The 14257-nt window shown below is 42.8% G+C and overlaps 1 pseudogene; it reads left to right on the top strand.

Annotated features, from left to right (window-relative positions):
* The first annotated feature begins 463 nt into the window (after positions 1 to 463).
* On the top strand, positions 464 to 12873 carry LOC138966345 (peptidoglycan-recognition protein SC2-like; annotated as a pseudogene).
* Positions 12874 to 14257: the final 1384 nt, after the last annotated feature.

The raw sequence follows: 14257 nt of genomic DNA, 5'->3' as shown, positions 1-14257 counted from the left end.
AATTTCACTGCCTTTGCCATGAGCGGTGGACTGACGATGCTACGAGTATACGGTCTTGCTGAAAAATGGCAGCTACTTGACTAAATATTGTATTTTCGCCTTACGCGACTTGTTTTCTTTTCCTTATGGTCGGAGTGGTATATTTATGTACATCTTAGATTAAAAAAAACACCCGAAAGCTGTGTTTAATCGTTTCGCGTAAATTGTACATTTTTTTTCAGCTTTGAAATTGTTTTGGCTTGGAGAGTCAGCGCGCTTTGGCTTGGAGACTAATTCTCCACAGGCACGTTCTTCCCAACCACAGATACCAGCGTCGTCCGCGACGCTGGAAAAACTGGTTGCTCCTTGACACTTGGCAAACCCATCTTGAATATCCCGGGCCTCTCCCCTCTCATGTTGGTTTAAAGAATGTCAGAATAAGTAATAGTTGTTAACCTCAAGACAGGCAGATCACGTAGTATTTATTAAAGGCAGAGTAAGCCTCCCGCAAACCATCACAGATACGGTCAGGCTTTTACACACAGTACAAACACCCTTTCATTTAAACACTCACCAATTGAGAACATCCTAGGTGCCCTCCGTAAAGAGCGAACAATTTTCAAAGAATTTATTTTTGCGTGGTTTATCTTACCCCTGAGCCATCGTGAACCCGTGTGATTAAGTTTTCCCTTTTCACAATGCAGTCGTCATAGTTAGTCATTTGAATGCGACTCGACGTGAGCTTATCTACAATAGCACGTTTTTTTATGCACGAAACAACGGCTGTGGTTCACAAGAACTCTAGCGATGGCTTTTGACTGTTGAGAGGAACGGCGATTTGCACTGATAAACCGGCCGTCGTCTGCTACGACCCTTGCGTGACCCTGCTTCCGGGCTTTTCTTTTTTTAAACTTTCACAACTTCGAATTGTTCTGATCTTGTCTTGATGAAAAACGAATTCTTTTATGATTAAAGAATGTTTGTGTAACAAGCTGTCAATTTATTATTTAGATTTTAAAAGTTAGGTCTAGCGCAAAAACGAGGCGCCGTTGTTGTTAACGGAACAAGTCTACGAAAATAAATTCTTGGAAAATGTCTCACGCTCGACAGAAAGCAGCCAGGATGTTCCCGTTCGGTGAGCGTTCAAATGGAAGTATGCTTGTACTGTATTTAGACGCTCGGGGAGCTCTGTGATGGTTTACGGGAGGCTTACTGTGCCTTTAAGCCACTATGGCTGTCCAATCAACCAAGTTGATAAACGTTGACTGCATGGCTTAGCTCGCGCCAGGAATAGACCAGACGGAAATTCCCGTAAGCCGGCTGTGACAAGTCATGTGAACGAAGAAGCACCGACATTTGACAGAATCTGCAGCCAAACTATTTTTCAGAAACTCCTCAACATCAGCTTTGACCGTGTGGGTCTAGTGAACTTTTAAACAGTGTTTAAATGTGCCCATGACACGAACTTGCGACCAGTTGTGCTGCCTCTTCAGTACTGCGCTATTCTGTTGCTTGTGTCAGTCCCTCTCTGTGTGCTGCAGTGTGTTCAAACTGAGTCCAGGGTGTGTGCAGCAAAAATGTCGACAGGTAAGTTGAAAGTATGACTAACGGTCTCTAGCAATTCTGCTTTGCCTGGGCTGTGAATATTTAACAGGCAGGTTTTCAGTAAATTTTGTATCTGCCAGTACATAATGCTGATTTTGTTTCACTTCACAGTTTTGTTCAATGATTATAATTATTGTATCCCATCAGCTTTTCAATTTGATTAAAGAGTGTGTAACTGACGTTTTAATTGTTCAGTCTAGACTTCAAGGACGAATGATTGGTACAGGAGTCGGCTTTAGCCGTTATTCGACCTGACACTGTGTGACACTGTTCACTGATTAGGATAAATATGCATCGCCGTGATGATAACATCGTGAGCTACAGTCGACAGACGGGAAGCCGGACGGACACACACACACTGACACGCACGCACGCCACTGCACGCACACCGTCACACACTCAGACGGTGACACGCCACGCACGCACGCACACACACACACACACACACACACACACACACACACACACACACACACTGCACACACACACACACACACACTGCACACACACACACACACACACCAAACTGCGTACACACTGACACACACGTCAGTCACAGTCACACGTCTGGCGGCACACACGGCACACTGACACACCGTGGGCACACACGCACGCGCGCAAACACAAACACATACGTATTAGTGCATGCGAGCGTGTGCGGCGAAACAAGCGCAAATACACAAACAACTCAGTTGAACAACTGAGCAAACACTGAAACACACACACTGCACTGACACACGGCACACGCATAACTGACACGCGTGCACACACTACACGCACACACACACACTCACACACACACACACACACTCGATCTCTCTCTCTCACACACACACACACACACACACACATGCACGCACGCGGCACCGTCTTGATTTATGGGGTTTTCTACGCCAAGTCACGACTGACAAGGAAGAAAAACATGGCTGGTTACAAAGAGTTTGTGCTTGCAAAGATCGACTTTACGCTGCTTAAAATAGACAGTTATTCCCGGAAACTCGGGATTTTCCAGTCTGGTCTTTTTATATTTAGTCAAGTTTTGACTAAATATTTTAACATCGAGGGGGAATCGAAACGAGGGTCGTGGTGTATGTGCGTGTGTGCGTGCGTGTGTGTGTGCGTGCGTGTGTGTGTGTGTGTAGAGCGATTCAGACTAAACTACTGGACCGATCTTTATGAAATTTGACATGAGAGTTCCTGGGTATGAAATCCCCGAACGTTTTTTTCATTTTTTGGATAAATGTCTTTGATGACGTCATATCCGGCTTTTCGTGAAAGTTGAGGCGGCACTGTCACGCCCTCATTTTTCAACCAAATTGGTTGAAATTTTGGTCAAGTAATCTTCGACAAAGCCCGGGGTTCGGTATTGCATTTCAGCTTGGTGGCTTAAAAATTAATTAATGACTTTGGTCATTAAAAATCTGAAAATTGTAAAACAAAATAAAAATTTATAAAACGATTCAAATTTACGTTTATCTTATTCTCCATCATTTGCTGATTCCAAAAACATATAAATATGTTATATTCGGATTAAAAACAAGCTCTGAAAATTAAATATATAAAAATTATTATCAAAATTAAATTGTCCAAATCAATTTAAAAACACTTTCATCTTATTCCTTGTCGGTTCCTGATTCCAAAAACATATAGATATGATATGTTTGGATTAAAAACACGCTCAGAAAGTTAAAACAAAGAGAGGTACAGAAAAGCGTGCTATCCTTCTTAGCGCAACTACTACCCCGCTCTTCTTGTCAATTTCACTGCCTTTGCCATGAGCGGTGGACTGACGATGCTACGAGTATACGGTCTTGCTGAAAAGTGGCAGCTACTTGACTAAATATTGTATTTTCGCCTTACGCGACTTGTTTATATTTAGTCAAGTTTTGACTAAATATTTTAACATCGAGGGGGAATCGAAACGAGGGTCGTGGTGTATGTGCGTGCGTGTGTGTGTGTGTGTGTGCGTGTGTGTGTGTGTGTGTGTAGAGCGATTCAGACTAAACTACTGGACCGATCTTTATGAAATTTGACGTGAGAGTTCCTGGGTATGAAATCCCCGAACGTTTTTTTTCATTTTTTTGATAAATGTCTTTGATGACGTCATATCCGGCTTTTCGTGAAAGTTGAGGCGGCACTGTCACGCCCTCATTTTTCAACCAAATTGGTTGAAATTTTGGTCAAGTACTCTTCGACGAAGCCCGGGGTTCGGTATTGCATTTCAGCTTGGTGGCTTAAAAATTAATTAATGACTTTGGTCATTAAAAATCTGAAAATTGTAAAAAAAAATAAAAATTTATCAAACGATCCAAATTTACGTTTATCTTATTCTCCATCATTTGCTGATTCCAAAAACATATAAATATGTTATATTCGGATTAAAAACAAGCTCTGAAAATTAAATATATAAAAATTATTATCAAAATTAAATTTTCGAAATCAATTTAAAAACACTTTCATCTTATTCCTTGTCGGTTCCTGATTCCAAAAATATATAGATATGATATGTTTGGATTAAAAACACGCTCAGAAAGTTAAAACGAAGAGAGGTACAGAAAAGCGTGCTATGCAGCATAGCTCTTCTTGTCAATTTCACTGCCTATGCCGTGAGCGGTGGACCACGAGTATACGGTCTTGCTGCGTTGCATTGCGTTCAGTTTCATTCTGTGAGTTCGACAGCTACTTGACTAAAATGATATTGTATTTTCGCCTTACGCGACTTGTCTTTCTTTATTTGGTGTTTAACGTCGTTTTCAACCACGAAGGTTATATCGCGACGAGGGAAAGGGGGGAGATGGATAGGGGAAAGGGGGGGGGGGGGAGATGCGATAGAGCCACTTGTTAAGTGTTTCTTGTTCACAAAAGCACTAATCAAAAAATTGCTCCAGGGGCTTGCAACGTAGTACAATATATGACCTTACTGCCGGGAGAATGCAAGTTTCCAGTACAAAGGACTAAACATTTCTTACATACTGCTTGACTAAAATCTTTACAAACATTGACTATATTCTATACAAGAACCACTTAACAAGGGTAGAATCCGTTAGTCGCCTCATACGACATGCGGGGTGCAGAGAAATAAGGATGTGGAAAAGAAGACTTTTGGTAAGTGAAATAAAGGTGATGGATCCAGTCAGGTAGAAATAAGACAAGAAAAGAATTGGAAAACTGCAGGGAATAGTAGGGAGAGTTTTCTTGGAAGGAAATATAGGTGAAAGGACTGGTAAGGCAGAAATAAGACAAAAGAAGAGAAGAAACAGAACCGTTAGTCGCCTCTTACGACATTCTGGGTAGCATCGGGTAAATTCTTTCTAGTCCCAACCAATATGGGACTCCCCCTAACCCGCGGGGGGTCAGTCTGGTCGGCAGAACAGAACCGCGGCTCAGTTGTTCCAGTTACGCACGCACGACGGTGTCAGTGTGTGTGTTTGTGTGTTCGGGAATGGAATGTGGGCCGTGGTGAGGGGGAGAATAGAAGGAAGTTGAAGGGGGAGGGGGGGGGGGGGGGGTCATAGGGAAATTGGAATGAGTAACGACACAGAGTTACAGAATCGTGAATTAAAGGCGTGCGTCGACTGCATGTAAGTAGAGAATAGCTGGGTTTCGCCCTATCTATGTCTCTGTTGTTATCAACGTACTCTTTTTGATTAAGCTACTGGTCTTCATTTTGGCTTGTGGTTTGCTCAATCAATCAATCAATTAATCAATTAATAATTAGAAAAATTAAACAAACATGAATAAATCAAACAATAAATCAAGCAAGCAAGCGACCAACCATCTAGTCAATCAACCAACCAACCAACCAACCATTCAATCAATCAGTCAATCAGTCGATCAACCAGTCAATCAATCAATCAATCAATCAATCAATCAATCAATCAATCAGCCATTCAATCAATCAATCAACCATTCAATCAATCAATCAATCATTTTCAGCATGCCCCAACATCATTTCCCGGGAGGAGTGGGGTGCCCGTGACCCCGCGAAAGCGTTGGAGGACATGCAGGGCCCCGCGCAGTACGTGTTCATTCACCACGGGGCGGGAGTGTCGTGCACAGACAAGCAAGACTGCATCCAGCAGGTCCAGGGCTATCAGAACTACCACATGGATGATCACAGTGAGCAACGAATTTTATGCGAAATGTTGGGGGTATGGTTATGGGGGTGGACTTGCGGCAAGTACGATTAAATAGTGAATGTTTTTTTACACCCCCGGTATAGGGGTGTGTATAGGATTCGCTCCATGTGTTTGTTTGTTTGTGTTCGCATATAGATCTCAAGAATGAACGGACCGATCGTCACCAAACTTGGTGAACAGGTTCTATACATTCCTGAGACGGTCCTTACAAAAATTGGGACCAGTCAAACACACGGTTAGGGAGTTATTGGTGGATTAAGATTAAGATTAGGATTCGCTCCATGTGTTTGTTTGTTTGTTTGTGTTCGCATATAGATCTCAAGAATGAACGGACCGATCGTCACCAAACTTGGTGAACAGGTTCTATACATTCCTGAGACGGTCCTTACAAAAATTGGGACCAGTCAAACACACGGTTAGGGAGTTATTGGTGGATTAAAATTATACAAGGACTTATAGAGGGACATCTTCATGGTCAAAGGGAAATAACCATTCTCACTCAGTCACTGCCACCAACTGAGAAGGTTATTTCCCTTTGACGGGGGGTGTTTTTCCTACCTCGTAGGAATTTCTTGTTTTAGATGTTTCTAACGACGAAAGGCACACTCCTTCTCGTGAAAACAGTTTGGATCACCATCACAGGTCTTGCCAGGCTTTTAGATGGGGTAAGACCAGCCCTCCACTTGGTCACATATCAAAAATGAACAGCCTGGGTGCTCTCTGTACACACTATCGGATTTTTAGCATGAATTAGGCTAACTTTCGTAAGAGCCACTAGTGGATCTGAGATGGTGAGCGCAGTGTGCCTTCAGGGCACGTCACACACGAGGAGAATTATTTACCCTCAGAAATAAGCGTCATTCCGCCAAACTCTCCCTTTTTTTCGGTTCATGTTTATAACTGTCGTATTGAGTCTACAATGTGCATGCTCTCCTGCAGAGTGGCTGGACATAGGCTACAACTTCGTTGTGGGGGAGGACGGCAACGTGTACGAGGCCAGGGGGTGGACAGCAGTCGGCGCGCACACGCAGAAATACAACCACGTTGGCATCGGTAGGTTGCATGATTTGCTTCTCTCTCCCTCTCTCTCTCTCTCTATGTCTATCTGTCTCTCTCTGTCTCTCTCTTTGTCTCTGTCTGTCTGTCTGTCTGTCAGTCTGTCTCTCTCTCTTTCTCAGTCTCTCCCTCTTTCTCTCTATGTCTATCTGTCTCTCTCTGTCTAGTCGGTCTCTGTCTGTTTGTCTGTCTCTCTCTCTGTCTCTGTCTGTCCCCCTCCCTCTGTCTGTCTCTCTGTGTCTCTGTATCTCTCTGTCTGTCTCTGTCTCTGTCACAGTCTTTCTCTAAACCTAGAAGGTATACTACATACCTGTCAACCCATACGGTTTTCCCGTATTTTGTACGGGATTTATCAACATGTAGGTGTGTACGGCTTACAAGGCCTAGCTGTACGTGCAAACCAAATGTTACCAAAGTGTACGGGAAGTTCATGTCAATGCTGTGATCTTGACAACAACTACGGTTCACAGTTGCAATAATACATACACAGGCATGACAACTGAGTCCAAGAGACACACACATGGCCGGTTGCAGTGTTGGGTTTACGTTGTAGTGATCACTGCTTGAATATGTCTACTAGGGGGTCAACGCCGCCCCGCTCACAGGACATTTTCCTTTTAGGGACATGTGTTGATGATACGCTACAAGGCTGGTAAAAGTGAGGACGAAGGGAGAATGACGGGGTGGGTAAGAGTGATGATGATAAAAGTTTGTTAAGAAGTTTCAGATCTTTACTACACAATATGGTTTTTGTTGGTTTGGGTTAGTAGGAATCTCCATAAGCGTTGGGGGTATGGGATTTTAAAAGAATACGTTTATTTTCGAATGAAATTCTTTGTAAAAAGGGATAGCATTTCAGAGCCACTTTTTAAAACCAAAGGTTAAAAGAGATGACTCAGATTTGTACAGAGGGAGCATAAAAGCAAATATATACAGCGCGAAAGTCTTGCTACATTTACACTTCTAAAAAGCTATGCCACAGTGACACACCAAACACAACCACTCAAACAGATATATACATTTCCTGACACACCCAAGCACTCCAACTGCACTCCGGCGGTTAGCCCCTTTCGCAGCGCAGTCAGCGTGAGTGCTTCACCCGGTATAAAGGTTAAAAGCTCGGTGAAACACCAAGTACATGCATTACAGACATTTAAAAAAAAAATTTTTTGTGTAGGTAGAACATAGTTTAACGCAGCAGTGACATGATAAACAATTAAATAAAAAGGTTGATTTAGTTTAAAATTTGGTGGACTGCCATTTGATAACCCTTCCGCCTTGGCTGGGGCACACCGTATACAGAGGTTGGCCTTGGAACGGGTTGGCCGGTCTGTCATACAATCCGTGATTGGTTTCTTTCCAAGCCGTAAATCAAAAACCTTTTCAAAAGTATAAAACGGATTCGAAAGAATTGATAATATACTGTTCAAAAAAAGAAACGCATAGTTGCTACTTGCCAAATTTGTTTTATTTTTCGAAAAAATTAACAGAAAATCCAATATTTAGATTATTTGTTTGAAATTTGGTATGGACACAGTTGAATGCACACACAGTTCATTTGCATCTTCAAATCAATCAGTCAATCAATACGATTGGGTGCCGAGGCTGTCAAGTCAGTAGGGGGTGTGACTGCCTTGAGCAGCAACAACTGCCCGGCACCTTCTGGGCATGGAATGGATCAGATGCCGGATATCTTGCTGTGGGATGGTGTCCCACTCCTCCTGAAGTGCCTGCAATAGATCGCGGTGATTTGCCGGCGCTTCTTCTCGCCTGCGCACACGTCTGTCCAATTCATCCCAGAGGTGTTCTATCGGGTTCATGTCTGGCGACATGGATGGCCAGGGAAGCACCTGGACATGGTGGTCGGTGAGGAACTGGGTGGTGAGTCGTGCTGTGTGCGGGCGAGCGTTGTCCTGCTGGAATATGGCATCCTGGTCAGCCAGAAGAGGAAGGGCGTGTGGGCGCAGAATTTCCTCCACGTATCGCTGGGCAGTTATGCGCCCTTGGACGTGCACCAGGGTGCTCCTTCCAGCGGTATTGATCGCCCCCCACACCATGACGCCTCCACCACCATGAACGGGTGCCTCATCCACACAGTTGGGCGCGTAACGTTCGTTTACTCTCCGGTAGACCCTCCTCCGACCATCATGTCGCTGGAGCAGGAAGTAGGACTCGTCGCTGAACCACACGTGTCTCCAGTGATTCCGGACGGTCCAGCGAAGGTGCTGGTTGCCCCACTGCACTCGGTTCTGGCGATGGCGGCGGGTGAGGACAGCTCCTCTGTGAGGTCTGCGAGCTCTCAAACCAGCTTCATGCAGGCGGTTCCGCACGGTCTGGTCCGATAATCGGTGTGGCCCGGGGAGAGCCTGGACAGAAGATGAGGCCGACAGGAAACGATTCCGGAGGTGGCGAAGCCGTATGAAGCGGTCGTGAGCAGCAGTTGTCGCCCTTGGTCTTCCCGCTCGTGGCAAGTCAGCAACGGAGCCAGTGGCTTGAAACCTGACCCACAGTCTACTGATGGTGCTCTGGGACACGTGGAAGTGCCTGGCGATTGCACTTTGACTTTGGCCTGCTTGTAAACGACCCAATGCAATTTGGCGGTCTTCTCTGCTCAATCGGGCCATCTTTCGTCGCTGAATTGTCGTCTGATTTCTTTGTGGCGAACAATCCGCTTTTATGGGTTTTGGAAGACATGGTGAGAGCTCAATATTCCCCGAGTTTCACGAGATTACACTGAAGCATGACGAGTGGTCATGCCAAATGAGCAATTTTGACATTGTAGCCACTGATAACGCATGCGTCACGTGCAGAGCTCACTTGTGGCAATGGACGAAAGGTCGACGACCAGATAAACATTTTCTGCAGTTTGGTGGATATCCTTGTAGCCATATAACTAAATTAACCAAATATTACAAGCTATGCGTTTCTTTTTTTGAACAGTATATGAATAAAGATTAAATACAATAACTGTCCACAGGGATCTGCGTGATCGGTGATTTCAACAGGCGACTTCCAAACGAGGCCGCTCAGGACACCTTCAGACAGTTGATCCAGTACGGCGTTGAGCAAGGTCACATCAGTCCCGGCTACACCCTCAAAGGTCATCGTGACGTAGGATCCACTGAGTGTCCGGGGAACCAGCTGTACAAGTTGATTCAGTCATGGCCCCACTACAAGTCTGGCACTCAGAGATACGCTTGATTTTATTTTATTTATTTATTTATCTATTTTTTGTATTTGTATTTGTATTTTTTTTGTGCGGGTCTGTCCAGGCTTTTACGCTGGAATAGAACATCCTTTTACTCAATCCCACGCATAAACAAGTCGCGTAAGGCGAAATTACTACATTTAGTCAAGCTGTGGAACTCACAGAATGAAACTGAACGTAGTCCGCCGCTAGTGCAAAAGGCAGTGAAAGTGACGAGCCTGTTTGGCGCGGTAGCGATTGCGCTGTGCTTCATAGCACGCTTTACTGTACCTCTCTTCGTTTTAACTTTCTGAGCGTGTTTTTAAACCAAACATATCATATCTATATGTTTTTGGAATCAGGAACCGACAAGGAATAAGATGAAATAGTTTTTAAAACGATTTCGGAACTTTAATTTTGATCATAATTTTTATATTCTTAATTTTCAGAGCTTGTTTTTAATCCAAATATAACATATGTATATGTTTTTGGAATCAGAAAATGACGACGAATAAGATGAAATTGTTTTTGGATCGTTTAATATAAAAATAATTTTAATTACAAGTTTCCGATTTTTAATGACCAAACTCACTCATTAGTTTTTAAGCCACCAAGCTGAAATGCAATACCAAACCCCGGGCTTCGTCGAAGATTGCTTTGCCAAAATTTCAATCAATTTGATTGAAAAATGAGGGTGTGACTGACAGTGCCGCCTCAACTTTTACAAAAAGCCGGATATGACGTCATCAAAGGTATTTATCGAAAAAATGAAAAAAACGTCCGGGGATATCATACCCAGGAACTCTCATGTAAAATTTCATAAAGATCGGCCCAGTAGTTTAGTCTGAATCGCTCTACACACACACACAGACAGACAGACAGACACACACACACACACATACACCACGACCCTCGTCTCGATTCCCCCCTCTATGTTAAAACATTTAGTCAAAACTTGACTAAATGTAAAAATGAACAACCTAGCTGCTTCCTGTGCACAACTGATTTCTTTTAGGGTTGGGGATGGTTGTGGTCTAAATTCATTTCGCAGATTGTGACAGGTTACTATTAATTACGAATAAATGATCTGAGCAATGAAATTCAACTCGGCACAGAAAGCAGCCTGGCAGAGAGTTGAGTGTATGCTCAGGCGGAGGGATGCTCGTAGCCCATGCAAAAAGCCTAAGCTGATCAATGGTAACTTGTACAAAATTGTCTGCACGGGAATGAAATATAGTACAGCCTTAACAGGACTTGAAGATAAAAATTTTTTTTTATATCATTCTTCTTTTTTTTTTTTTTAATTTTTGTTTGTTGGTTATTTTTGTTTCATGCCCTCGAGAACCTATTCAGCATCGATCTTATTTTCTGTCTTGTTCTCGACCAACTCTATTCACATTTAGGGCGTGTCACTCTGAAAAGGAAGAAAAGGTTCTTTAAAACCCTGTTACAGTCAGTACTTTAAATCTTGTTAAAAAAAAATCGTAGGTGACAAGGTTATCTTTTAGATGGAATACTTATGTAAGTACATGTATAAACTCAGGTTTCTCCATGGTTTCGTCGTGTGGTACTCGCTATGCTTTATAATGTTCTATCCTTAGCGGATTATGACTTTATTCAGTTATTCTGCAGAAAAACAGAAATGCGAGAGCAACGGTTTTTTCTGCAGTAAAATTGAAATCAAGAATGTTGCAGTAAAACGGTGATGTTGTTTTACTGGAGAAAAACAGTTTACACTTTTTCTTCAGCATTTTGGCATTATTCAGTTATTCTGCAGAAAAACAGAAATGCTGGAGAAAAACTGTCTTTTTTGCAGCATTTCTGCATAATGTCATCTTTCGCCGAAGCAACGGGTTTTTCTGGAGCAAAACATTTTACTGCAGTAAAATTGAAATCAAGAATGCTGCAGTAAACCGGTGCTGTTGTTTTACTGCAGAAAACCTGTTTACACTTTTTCTGCAGCATTTTGTACTGGCTCATTATAATGTTGGAGCACGCGGGCACCCCTCTGTCGAGAGATGGACTCATCCAGAATTACCAATAGTTACAAACTATTATACTATCCCAGGGGGCGACGAATACAAACGCTACTTTACAAGGTCGTTTGTTTTTCTCCAGAAAAACTGTCACAGACTATTCTGAAGAAAAAGTTAATCGCAATAATGCTGCAGAAAACCAAGTAAACATTATGCTTCAGAAAACTGTTTTACTGCAGTAAAAAACGTTGCTTCGGCGAAAGATGACATTATGCAGAAATGCTGCAGAAAAGACAGTTTTTCTCCAGCATTTTGGTTTTTCTCCAGAATAACTGAATAATGTCATAATCCGCCAAGAGCCAGTACAAAATGCTGCAGAAAAAATGTAAACAGGTTTTCTGCAGTAAAACAACAGCACCGTTTTACTGCAGCATTCTTGAATTCACTTTTACTGCATGCAGTAAAATGTTTTGCTGCAGAAAAAAACGCTGTTTCGGCGAAAGATGACATTATGCAGAAATGCTGCAGAAAAGAACGGTTTTTCTCCACTATTTGTCTTTTCTGCAGAATAACTGAATAAAGTCATAATCCGCTAAGGATAATGTTCATCAACTCTTGTGGGAAGTTTTTACATATTCATTTCGTGGTTTTTGTATTGTATGATTATGTAAGTTTGTGGGTGGGTTTTTTTTTTTTACATCGAGCATACGTCAAATACGCTTGCTCTTTTGTTCATGTTTGATTTTGAGGTGCAGTTGGTGATGGGGTTGGTGTTTTTTGTTTTTGTTTGTTTTTTTGCGCTTTTTTAAATCTCATCTTTGTTTATATGTTCGAACATTTTTGCATTCAGCATTTCCAGCAGTGACATGACAGAACGGTACTTACATTGGCAGATAGAGCAAAAGGCATGACAAAATAAATATAAACTTTGTTTACAGACTTGATCACGAAAATCTTGCATGCGATATACACGTGTGCGAGTAGAGGTGTGTGTGTGTGTGTGTGTGTGTGTGTGTGTGTGTGTGTGTGTGTGTGTGTGTGTGCGTGCGTGCGTGCGTCTGTTTGTCTGTCTGTCTGTTTGTCTGTCTGTCTTAGTGTCTGTTTCTTGTATCTGTCTATCTGTGCTTCTGTCTGTGATTCTCTGTCTGTCTGTCGGTCTGTCTGTTTGTGTGTGTGCGTGTGTACAAACGTTGCACCTTTCATGGTTAAACATGGTTATGTGGTTAGATTAATTTATCATTAATCCCATATCACCAACCGAAGTTGGGGCAATTGGGTCCAACAACGATAACGACAACAATACAGCAACTGCAACAAAAAGCAACAACGAAATTACCGACAAGCAGCGGAGCGCCAGCGTTCGTACGCACAAGCATACTCACACACACAAGCACAAACAGACAGACACAACACGATCACGCTCAAAGACACACACGCACGCCCACACCCTCGCAAACACATTGATTCGGCACACTTGCAAGCACACACACACACATACACACACGCACGCAGACACACACACACACACACACACACACACACACACACACACACACACACACACACACACACACACACACACACACACACACACACACACACACATAGATATATTTCACAATTTCTGATGTTTTATATAAATATATATAATAAATATGTCACTGATGAGACACAATAGTGTCGAAACACGTGTCTGGTCTAGGTACAAATACAATGGTCCTCCTCAGGACTAGATTACCTTGCGATACGTCCCCCACAAAGGGACTTTGCTCTGTAAATCTCGGTCTCCCTTGAGGAGGGTCTGATGCTCCCAATAGGCTGTCTGTGAAGGGATACTTATTTCTCTCTTTCTCTGCCAAGAGATTTTAACAAATCTCGGAAGAAAGTCTCTGCTGACTTTCAATTGTTTCTTTCACAATTTCTGATTTTTTATATATAGGCCCCTATATGTCGTGCCGAATTCACGGAATTGCCGAATTCGCGGAATCGGCAACATGTTTGTCGATTTTGCGTAATCGGCAAAACGCTGCCCATTACGTGAAATCGGCAGCGTTTTGCCGAAAATGCGGAAAGGCTTCAAAAATTTGCCCATTTCGCAAAAGCGACAGCCAGTCTGTTACTTTTTGTGTCACCAGAACATTGCATTAACATTGCTTCACCTCCCTACTATGTTTTGTATGGTCTATGTTAGTCTGTGTCGAGCATAACTCCGGAAATGCACGAAAACTACACTTTCTGCAATAACTTGCCATAACTCATCGATTATTGCGATATCTATCCATTGGAGTATCTAGTTGTCTAAGTTTGATGATATG

The sequence above is a fragment of the Littorina saxatilis genome, linkage group LG1 (assembly GCF_037325665.1).
Source record: "Littorina saxatilis isolate snail1 linkage group LG1, US_GU_Lsax_2.0, whole genome shotgun sequence".
NCBI classification, from domain to species: Eukaryota; Metazoa; Mollusca; class Gastropoda; order Littorinimorpha; family Littorinidae; genus Littorina; species Littorina saxatilis.
The sequence above is the reverse complement of the archived record's forward strand: the minus strand, read 5'-3'. Positions and strand labels throughout refer to the sequence as shown.